Source organism: Clarias gariepinus, chromosome 21 (genome assembly GCF_024256425.1).
Source record: "Clarias gariepinus isolate MV-2021 ecotype Netherlands chromosome 21, CGAR_prim_01v2, whole genome shotgun sequence".
In the NCBI taxonomy this organism is placed as follows: domain Eukaryota; kingdom Metazoa; phylum Chordata; class Actinopteri; order Siluriformes; family Clariidae; genus Clarias; species Clarias gariepinus.
In genome coordinates this window covers 5,492,077-5,503,443 of record NC_071120.1, presented here as the reverse complement: position 1 = coordinate 5,503,443, position 11,367 = coordinate 5,492,077, and the positions used below count along the sequence as shown (strand labels likewise).

Genomic DNA, 11,367 nt, shown 5'->3' with positions numbered 1-11,367 from the left:
CAATTCTTATGTTCATTGTTATGTATATTGACTCGAGTTATGTTTATTGACTTGACTTGAGAGTCATTTAGTTTATATTTAATTAAAATTGATAAAAACACCCCAACTTTTTCAGAATCCTGGTTGTATGTCTGTGCTTGTGTGCCCTGTGATGGTTTATCACCGGATCCAGGGTGTACCCCGCCTAGTGCCCGGAGTCCCCTAGAATGGGTTCCAGGCTTCCGATGACCCTGTACAGATATCAGAGAGAGAGAGAAAGAGAGAGAGAGAGAGAGCGTCAGAGACAGAGATAGAGTGAGTGTGTGTGTGTTTGTGTGGGAGAGAGAGAATGAGAGAGAGAGAGAGAGAGAAAGAGAGAGAGAGAGTTGCTTCCCCTCAAAGATAGAGAGTATGTAACAAGCTTTACTTACTTTTACTTGTATCAGAGACACCAACCATGCTAGAGATTCTTTGATTGTTTAAGGGAGGAGGCTTAAAGCTTATGGGCTGTAAAGTTTCATTTATATACAGTGGAACCTTGGACTGCAAGCATGCTTGTATATCAAGGCACTCATATATTTAAATTTAGGCATTTGGCAGATGCCCTTATACAGATCAACTTAGATTTTTATCTCACTATACATCTGAGCAGTTGAGGGTTAAGGGCCTTGCTCAAGGGCCCAACAGGGACAACTTGGTGGTAGTGGGATTTGAACTTGGAAGCTCCTGAATTATAGTCCAATGCCATAGTCCAATTAATAATTAATACAAAATATAGTAAAAATAAAACAAATTAACCTGCACTTTACCTTTGAAAAGAATCGTGACTGATGTTCAACAAGAGTAGAAGCAGTGCAAGGGGGCTACTGTGTAGAATGACTTTCACATACCCGCACACACACACACACACACACACAAATTACCAGAATCTCTCCTCTAAACAGATTTATCTCCCGCACTGCTACAGCCTTTTTTTTTTTTTTATATTGCAGAAACAGGGGCAGAGTGATTTGTAGAGTAAATTCTGGGCCATTTTTAAAGGGGAATTATTTTTAATCATCATGATTTTTAACAGGGTAGTAGAGTTTTTGAAGAGAGTGACTGGTGCTCATGTACCGTTCTATAAATGGAATGACGGGCATGCAGCATGCCCCCGGTGAGAATGTATAATTAGTATTTAAATGCTGAAAGGTATGTAAAGGTATGTCTGAGCAAGTAGAGTGCAAGTAGAGTGCTCTCTCTCTCTCTCTCTCTCTCTCTCTCTCTCTCTCTCTCTCTTACACACACACACACACACACACACACACACACACACACACACACACATCTGAATCTCTCTCTTACCCCCTGTAAGAGAGAGATTCAGATGTGTGTGTGTGTGTGTGTGTGTGTGTGTGTGTGTGTGTGTGTGTGTGTGTGTAAGAGAGAGAGAGAGAGAGAGAGAGAGAGAGAGAGAGAGTTATTTCTACAGTAAATCTAAACTTACTTAACAAACCCACTGAAATCAGTTCTGTCTGGTAATCTTGCGAGGACATCTCTACAACCACAAGCTGTAGCTTGAACACAGGCATTGTTTATCGTTTGACTGTTTTCCGACCACAGACCTGAGACACGGATCATTTGCGTGCATGATGCTTGTGTTATAACTGTGAGAACTGACAAACCGATGGTTCATCTGGTTTTACCCACTGGCTGCTTTTTATACACTTTTTTCCACTGTTCAATTCGAAAAAAGAAGAAGAAGATGATGATGACGATGATGATGATGATGATGATGAAGTTGAAGAAGAAGCAGAATGATTATTTTTCTAATAATTTTGAGTGTTGTCTGAATGTTGACTCCTGTGCAGCATAGATACATTTACACTACTAATAATTATATAAATAGATATAAAACATTTTTAACATATTCAACACATTTAGAGTCTACAGATTATGTCTTTTAGAATGGTTAATTAAATGCCTAATTAAATTAGTTGGATAATTAAATTGCGGTCACATTATATTGCTGCAATAAATATTAAACAAAATTCTTTTTCCCTAAAATACACTGTGAGACCCTGGAGTTGTGAGGCAGCAGCACTTCCTGCTCTACCATCAGGGTCTGAAATTATTCACATTACTACACTTACTGTACAACTAACATAATATGCAGGATATGTAACATCTTTGGTATATATAAGTTTTTATGATAGTTTCTTAAAACACAACAACACTTTATAATGTTTCAAAAAGTAAACTGTACATCTTATAATTATAATTACGTGCAGTTAGTGTATTTGTAGTAAACATGGCAGTATGTTCGAATGAAATTTAATTTAGATAACCTTTAAAAACATCTATTTCAGGTTACAGTTGGTTTTCTTCCTGTCACGTTCCATAGGTTGCATAAATCTCCACACCCCTTACACACAGATAAACCAGCGTTAGTTTTACCCATCAGACCGTTTCCTCTTTGTCTCTCGGCTGATACACAATGGTCCAGGTTAAAACTCTGCCTGTGTTTCTCTGTGTCATGGGTAAGTCTTAATCATCTTAATGATGGATTTAATACATTATTATCCTTTATATATGGTATACATTAAATGGTTGTGTAATTAAAATCTAATTATTCATATTTTGTGTTACTGAGAATACACTATTTAAAAAATTGGTTATAATATATATTAATATTGTCTTTAACTTTAAATCATATAGTAGATTAATATAAAATATGTGCTGTGCTAGTAATGGTGTGTGTGTGTGTGTGTGTGTGTGTGTGTGTGTGTGTGTGTGTATGGTGTGTTGTAGGTTTTCTCTCAGAGATTCTGTGCTCTTTAACTTTGGAGGCAGAAGTTGGAGATAAAGTCACTATTTGGTGCCAACATGACCTGAGTGTTACAGGTTTTATATCCTGGTATAAACACACGAGAGATTCAGCTCCACTTCTTCTCGGGTGTAAAAAATTTATAACATCAGCTCCATCAGTAGCATGTCACTTTTTCACTGAGAGTGAGAGAATAGTGATGTCTGTTCATGATAAGAACACGTCTCTCACCATCACTGCAGTAAATGTCTCTGATACAGGACTCTATTACTGCAGCTACATAGACCTGAACAAAGTTAAATTCAGTAACTCGACCTTTTTAAATGTAAAAGGTAAATTTATACAGAGTCAGTAGTTTTCATAAAAGATAATTTGACTGAGGATGTAAAATTCATGTTTCTTATTTCAGAGGGAAATATTGAATTTTCTGAGGGCAAACAAACAGGTTGGCATTTTTTTCCCCAGAGGCCTCTGTACAATATAAATTATAATATACAATTGAAATTACAGATTTAAAAATATATATTTTTAAAATGTTTGTTTCCAAGGCTGTGTGTGTTCTGCTGTGTCCTTGTTGTTGACTGCGGGGTTTGGTTTGGCGACTGTAATTATTTTCTGTGTCCTGATCTTCATTATACTGAAGCACAGAAAAGTTAACACAGGTTAATTATTTCTCCTGTCATAATAATAATAATAATAGTAATAATAATAATAATAATAATAGTAATGGTATTGTGTTCCATTAGGTGCTGTAGCAGAAGATACTGAGGTAAGTCGAAGTGATTTAGAATGATTATACTGATCTACTCTAACAGAAATCAAATAAAGCTTGTAGTTATCAAGCATCTCTCAAAACTCAGTAATATTCGGTATATATACAGGTTCCAGTCGTTTCAAATTCAAATAAAAATTTTATTCGTCACACACAGTTTTACACAGTACGATATGCAGTGAAATGCTTACACGACCGCCAGTGACCTTAAAAGTAAAAGCTTATTTATGAGAAATAAATATGAATAAAAAAGAAATACAATATAAAATAAAATATAGCTAGGTAAGATAAAGTAAAAATATTTCTGTACAAATAAAATAAAATTAAAAATAAAATTAAATCTTCTGTGCAATCGAAGAAATATGGAAAATATGGAATTCTTTGTAAATAAAGAGAAATGACTGGGGGGTGTGCACATATGCAAAAATGTGACTTATTTTTAAAGTGACTTGTCCAAGAATTAAACATAAATATAAAGTGTACATGAATGTGTCCATAAGTGTCCATGGATGTTCAGGATAAGTGCAAGAGCCAATGTCATGATTGTGGATGTTTTAGAAAATGATATTAGTCCTGTGTGGTGTTGTGGTTGTGGTTGAGCGATCTTATCACCTGCGGGAAGAAGCTCCTCCTCAGTCTCTTTGTGTTGGCCTTCAGGGAGCGGAAACGCTTTCCAGACCGCAACAGAGAGAACAGTCCATTGCTGGGGTGGCTGAGGTCCTTTACGATCTTCCTGGGTTTGGTCCAGCACCGCCTGCTTTAGATTGAGTGCAGGTCAGGGAGCTCGGTGCGGATGATGCGCTCAGCTAATCGCACCACCCTCTGTAGAGCTCGTCTGTCCTGCATGGTGCTGTTTCCAAACCAGGTCCTGATGTTTCCCGTCAGGATGCTCTCTATGGTGCAGGAGTAGAAATTCCTGAGCACCCTGGAGGGCAGTCTGAAGTCTCTCAAGCATCTGAGGTGGTAGAGACGCTGCCGGGCCTTTTGCACCACGGTGTTGTGAAAGGACCAAGACAGGTCCTGCGTGATGTGAACAGCGAGGTATCGAAAGTCCACTATCAGTTCCTTTGTCTTGCTGACGTTCAGGAGGAGATTGTTCCTCTGGCACCATTTCTCCAGATATCCAATCTCCCCTAGGTAGGCCGACTCATCGTTGTTCGTGATCAGGCCCACCACTACTAGTTTAACTTATATTTTCTAAAATATTTATCCCCAAAATATTTTCAGATTCTATAATAAGATCCTTATTTTGCCTCTAATATATTAGTTCTTGTGGAGTTCAAGATTTTTTAATTCTTGTAATTTTTCAAGAAATTATATATCTAAAGAAAAAAAAGTAAAAACAAATTTACACATTTTAACTAGGACTGTATTCGCTGTTGTTTTTTTATATCAATTTGCTACTTATTTAAAGATTTTTTTAAACTGTAAAAAGATTATTATTTTTTTAATGGACCTCCTTACAGGTTTGTTCATGTAAATAATAAATATTATCTAAACTATTTGACTCATTATTTAAGAGTAGTAATTCATTTTATTTGATTTTATATTTATTTATTTTTGTTTTTATTGTTTAAAAATGCTTTTTTATTAATTAATACCTTTACTCACAATATATTTATAATAGTTATGAGGTTTAAATTAAATTTGTTAATTCAAGTGACCAAATTCCAACAACTATAATAATGATTAATATAGTATCTATAACATTAATAATTTTTATACCTGATAAATACAGGAGGAATGAAAAAAAATATCCTCAAAGAAAAAGGTCCTCATAGCTTTCTGATATCTGATAATCCTCACAACAGCTCAATTAACTTCTAGAGAAAATTTATTTATTATTTATTTATTTTTATATTTTATTATCTCTGAGTATCTTCTTTGTTCCTGCAGGCTGCTGAATCTGACTTTGTGAATTATGCTGCATTACAGTTTTCTAAAATAAAAACTGGGCGAATCGAGAGACACGATGAAAAGGTGGATCCACATGTTCCCTATTCTTCAACTGCCCAAAGTAACATGTAAATAATCTTATATATCATTTACTGTTTTATAAATATGAAACAGATGTTTCTGATGATCTGTAGTTGGAAGAAATACAGGGCCAAGAAAAAGTATGTGAACCTTTTGGAATTTCATGGTTTTGTGCATTAATTTGTCATAAAATGTGATCTGATTTTCATCTAAGTCAGGAAACAAATTTAATGTGCCTAAAATAATAACACAAAATAAATCTGATCATTCATGTCTTTATTAAGAACAATCGTAAAAACTAACATTTTGCTAGTGGAAAAAGTATGTGAATCTTTGAGTTAATGACCTCAAAAAAGCCAATTGGAGTCTGGTGTTAAATTTCTGAAGTCTTGTTAAGAAAATGAGTTTGGAGGTGTGGACTAGAGCTACTTTCACTGAAAAAAAAACACTCAAACCTTTTGAGTAGGCCTATACACTAATGTGAGCCATGCCTAATGATTTAAGATCAAGAAATGTTGATACATAAAACTCCTGGCTGAACTGCTTTTGCTCAGTCATGGTGTCTATGTACTCTTTCACAATCTTCAGTCGTGCAGCAATGTTCTTTCAAGTAAGCAGCAGCTTCCTTTGTGGTGTCCTGCCATAGACACCCTACGTGTTCAGTGTTTTTACGCACTGTAGACTTATGAACACAGATGTTAGCTAGTTCCAGTAATGCCTTCAAATCTTTGGCTGTCACTCAGGGTTATTTCTATACCTCACTGATGAGTCTTTGTTTGTGCCCTTCAGGTCATTTTGACTGGACACCCACTTTTTGGTAAAGCAGCCACAGTCCCAAACTGTAGACTGATTTTTTTAAGCCTTTGAAATCACTTTGTAACCCTTCCCACTTCATGTACATAAATCAACCATTCTTGATCATAGATCCTCTGAAAGTTAAAAGAAAAAAAAAACTTTGAAGAAAAAGAAGAAGAATTTTCACTTGGTTCACAGGTCTAAAGCAGTGAAGGCAGATAAAGCCACATGAAGCGTGTGACACCTTTTCTACCTTGTGTCGTTTCAAGTGTTGATATGTTACCCAAATCATTAAACTGCGACATCTGGTGGAGTGCAGAGTTTACCACAGTCATGTAGTCCAATCTAGATGAAATGTACGTGCCTCATAGAGTTACTGTTAATGTGATCTAATTATGAGCAATAACAGCATGTGTCTTTGTCCTTATTTTAGAATATTCATTATTAATGAAAATACCACCTCTAAAAAAGTTGTACTCTATAGTGTATGTTTTTATTATCACAAGCATGTTTTTATTTATTATGTAAAAGTCCACATTAAAGATTAAAGCAGATTAAAGACTGTTGGCTATTTTTCGAAGTAGTGGCAGTGCCAAAATAAATGAGGCACATGAAATTTCACACTGAAAATCTTAAGAAAGTACATTTTATGCAGAATATAAAAAATTTTATTGGTGAAATTTTTTTTATTCTATTTAACATTGCTATGGAGATTACCCCAGTGGGATCTGACATATAAGACAGCGATGACATTGTTGGAATAATAAAATCAGATAACTATTATCATTTCTAGAGGATGGTAAAGCAGATTTTACCACGAGGATTGTTCACCAGATGTCTTAAAGGATGCATTTAAAAAGTTAGGCACATTAGTGTACATTGTCACAGAACCATTAGAATGGCTAATGTCACCATGTTCTACTAAGTTTTTGATACTATAAAACTAAACTTTGAAATGAAATTACTGTATTTGATGAGATAACCTTCAGAATTAATAATTAGACTAAATAAAATAGGGGTTCTTACAAAGCTGAAGCTAGGGGCTTCTCAAAAAAGCTTAGTAAGAGAAGAGATCTGTTTTTATTTAATATGTCTCTGTCAAGTCATAAGAGGATAGATCCAAAAGCATGGCTATGATGGACATGAAGCATGTGTTCACAAGATCCAGCACACTGGGCAGTGGCATGGTTTAAACGTCTGGAACAGGAGTTCAAAATGTGAATCCAGATGACAGAATAATAAATCCAAATCGTGTGACTGCGTTGTAGTCAAAACCACACAAGAGGTCTAATCCAGCCATGGTTTCAAACAGCAGCTAAACAAATCCAAAAAATAAGATGAAGACCCAAACATGAGACAAAAGTTCAGTAAAAGAAATGCATAAAAAAAAAATCAGAGCTTCTTTAAATGTTGGTGGTAATAATTTGGGATTCAGTCTCCGGTGTGTGGTAGGGGTGGTCGGAGAAGCAAGGGAGATCAGAGCAGAGAAAATTTAACATAAAGAATATGATACGGTATATCTGGGAAACATAAAAGGTGAGATGGAACCACATGTAAAGCAATGGTAAAGGGTCCAATGACATGGAGTGAGAGTTTAAGTAACTGTAACAGTGGTGCTTTAAGAAACAAAAGTTCATCCTGTTAAATCTTCTGTTGAAGTACTGTACCATGCTCAGGTAATGCCTAAACAAAAGGCTTCTTTGTTTTCATGCCGGACTGGGTGCTGTTCAGTGAAAATGTCACCATTTTCCTTACAAATATTATGAAGCACACATTTGGTCACCACCATCTTCTTGCTCAGCTCCAGCTTGCAGTCATCTTATTTTAGGAGACACCTCCATCATCTTTTATTCTCCCAAAACACATCTCCACAACAAATCGTGCACTACCCAGTCTGTATTTGTAGGTGTTGTTGTGTTCAAAAAGGGCTTCATAAGCCACTTCTGCATGTGATAATCTATGTCACCGATCAGGTAATGTCCAACATCACACCCATATATGGTGACATTATTTTGCTCTAGTCATATGCAATCACTCAGGATGTTCCACAAAAGTGATAACCATAGCACTTTTGTGTCATGCATACTCCCCGGAAAGCCAACAAATATATTCTAGAAAAACCCTTTGCCATCCACAAGTGCCTGCAAAACAATCAAATACCATCCTTTCCAATTAAAAAATCTGGGAGATGCCTCTCTGGTCCTGTTATTGTGAATGTGACTTATTTTACCAAAACACTGTGGTCCCCAAGAATTACTAAAAAAAAGTGGCCTTTTATCCCAGTTTGGCAGCATTAGGGACCTTAAGGTGGTCATGAAGCAGCTTCAAGATCTGTTGTGGCTGGATTATTCTGTCAGGCCAGCTTTGTGGTTTGTGAGAGGACGGAACCAAAAGCAGGGGTTTAATGGACAAAGAGCATGTATATACTGTATACAATCCAGCAGGTTTCAGTCATCAAAGAGTGAATGAGCAGAGAGTAATTGAGGACATGGAGGCAAGAATTCAAAATTCATCATTTCAATCATATGGTGAAATGATGAACAAAATCACAAGATGAAGACATAAACATTAGAAGAAAGGTCAGTAGATTGATTGCATAAGATGAATCCAAAGCTGAACACAGAAGACCTGAACACAGGAGAATGCTGAGCTGTCTTAGTTGTAATCATTTCTGTATAAACCTCAGGAGGGGTGGTCTTCATGGTGTGAAAGGTCAGAGAAGAAACGGTCTGGCAATGGAAACATAATTCAAAGAGATGAACCGGCCAGAGGAAGGGTCATGCAAGGTGGAAGAGTAACAGTCCCATTATTCCAAAATATAATAAGGTTGAGGACAGATTTTCATGACAAAAGAAGTTGTTTATGAAATTTAGATAATTTAACAGAGATATTATCTATTTTATAATTACCCATTAAAAAGAAAGGGAGGCCACCAAGCTGATAAGGAATAAAGTTAGATATGACATTTCAAACAGAAGCCAGTTAAGCCCAAGGACTCAAATATACTATTTTTAAAAAGATTAATTACAATAGATTTTCTAATATAATGGGTCCAATATTTCCATACATATCTGAACAGCAGGTGGTCTACAGTTGTAGCTGTGATTGTGTCTAAGTAAACTGAGAAGGCAACATGCATGAGACGGGAAATACTTTCATCTTCAGACAGCAGCACACGACCTTTTACAGCAAGTCTCTTAAGTCTAACTGAAAACTCCTTTTAATCATTGGTTTAACATTTAGAGAGACTTCTTGTTAGTTGACCATGATTCCTAAATAAAAGGTCTTAACTTAAAGCAAATAATTAATATTTTTAAGATTAAGTTAAAGACCTGAGGCTTTAGAGTATTATTGGCTAGCTGACTGATAATATCTCTACCAGAGACAGAAATATCATTTAGATAAATAGGTTTTATAAAACCTTTGGGTGTTGTCTTTTATAATTTCACAAAAAAAAAAAAAAATGCATATAAAGTTGCAACAGAATTTACCAAAACCAAACTTTTTAACACAGTAAAGTATAAACCGTGTTTAATAGTATTAAACACTTTAGAGTCAAGTAAGAGGATAACATTATTAAAGAGATCAACTTGTAATACCAAAGTGATTTTCACCAATAAACTTCAGTCAAAAGTCTAGTCTCTTATTGAGCCTTTAGCTCAAGAAACAGTTTATAATCATTGTTAAAAAATGTTACAGGTCTCATAATGTTGAGAGTAATACCTCTTTTTATGGTTTAGGGCACATACTGTATGCACATACCACAAATACGTTAGGTTTAGCTGCCCAGGTATTTAGTATTGAACATGTGTTTAAATTGATGTGAGTTTGATGTGCAGAAAGTGCTAAAATTGTTAAAGTGTTAGGGATTATATTCTTATTACATTAAAAACAACATGTCACAAAATGCTACAACCATTTAAACCTATAGTTAGAGGATATTAAGAAAGTTACAGAGACTGATATATCTTTTTTTAAGTTTTTGCTACTCGTTTTGCAGAGCAGCTAAAATGGTTTAAGTGACAGCGAAAAAAACAATCTTTTCACCTGTGTGGGCCCTTTTAATTTTGAGCCATAACTTTTGTCTCCTTTCGAGAAATCTTCCTTGAATTTCAACCTCCAATCTTTTAAATATGACAAGTTTTTTGCTTCTATCCATACAGTGTCTCTGTAGACACTACAGGATCTTTGACTCTGGGCGTAGCACAGACACACAGGAAAACAGGGAAAAAAGGGGAATTAAAAAAGTACTGTAGAAAATGAAGAAGGGGAGGAAAAGTGTGATTATTGTGCATGTGCAAATTGGAAGCAGTGTGTAGCTGGCATGCGGCACAAGGCTGGCGAGTGATGATGGTGGCAACGTGGGCTTGTGCATGCAGTTTTTGCAGGCTGCTTTTTTTTGCAGCATTTTTTACAGTAGTGCCAAGGCGATTAAATGGTGGCATACAATCCACCTGCCTTTAACGTCCGTCCGCACATATCACATATTCTGCTGACTTTCGAAACCCGAAATGAGCTTCATACATTCCTTTTAAAGACGGCTGATAGTGATGATCTCTAGCCAGCTGTGCCAGATTTAACGGCCTCGCTCCTGAAGGGAGGACATTTTTGCAAATCTAAATAACCACACACTCAAACTGAGTATATACAGAATCCTGTATCCCAACAGCTTTAGAGTACATCTCAAATTTCCTGACTGGCAGTTCACAGGCAGTAAAGATGGGCGGACATGTCTCATCCTCCCTCACTCTCAGAACTGGAGCCCCCCAGGGTTGTGTTCTGAGCCCCCTGCTGTACTCATTGTACACGCACGACTACGTAGCCTCTAGCAACTCCACCACCATCAAGTTTGCTGATGACACCGTCGTGGTGGGCCTGATCACTGACAACGATGAGACGGCCTACCTGGAGGAGATTGGAAATCTGGAGAACTGGTGCCAGAAGAACAATCTACTTCTAAGCATCAGCAAGACAAAGGAACTGATAGTGGACTTCAGTACAAAGCAGGAGAGGAACTACCAGACCCCGTCATCAACAA

The 11,367-nt window shown here is 36.3% G+C and overlaps 1 long non-coding RNA gene across 1 annotated transcript; it reads left to right on the top strand.

The window, feature by feature from the left end:
* The first annotated feature begins 3,363 nt into the window (after window positions 1–3,363).
* Window positions 3,364–5,524, top strand: LOC128509156 (uncharacterized). Its single transcript, XR_008356006.1, has 3 exons — window positions 3,364–3,447; window positions 3,532–3,554; window positions 5,454–5,524. It is a non-coding gene; the product is annotated as an uncharacterized LOC128509156 (long non-coding RNA).
* The last annotated feature ends 5,843 nt before the right edge of the window (window positions 5,525–11,367 follow it).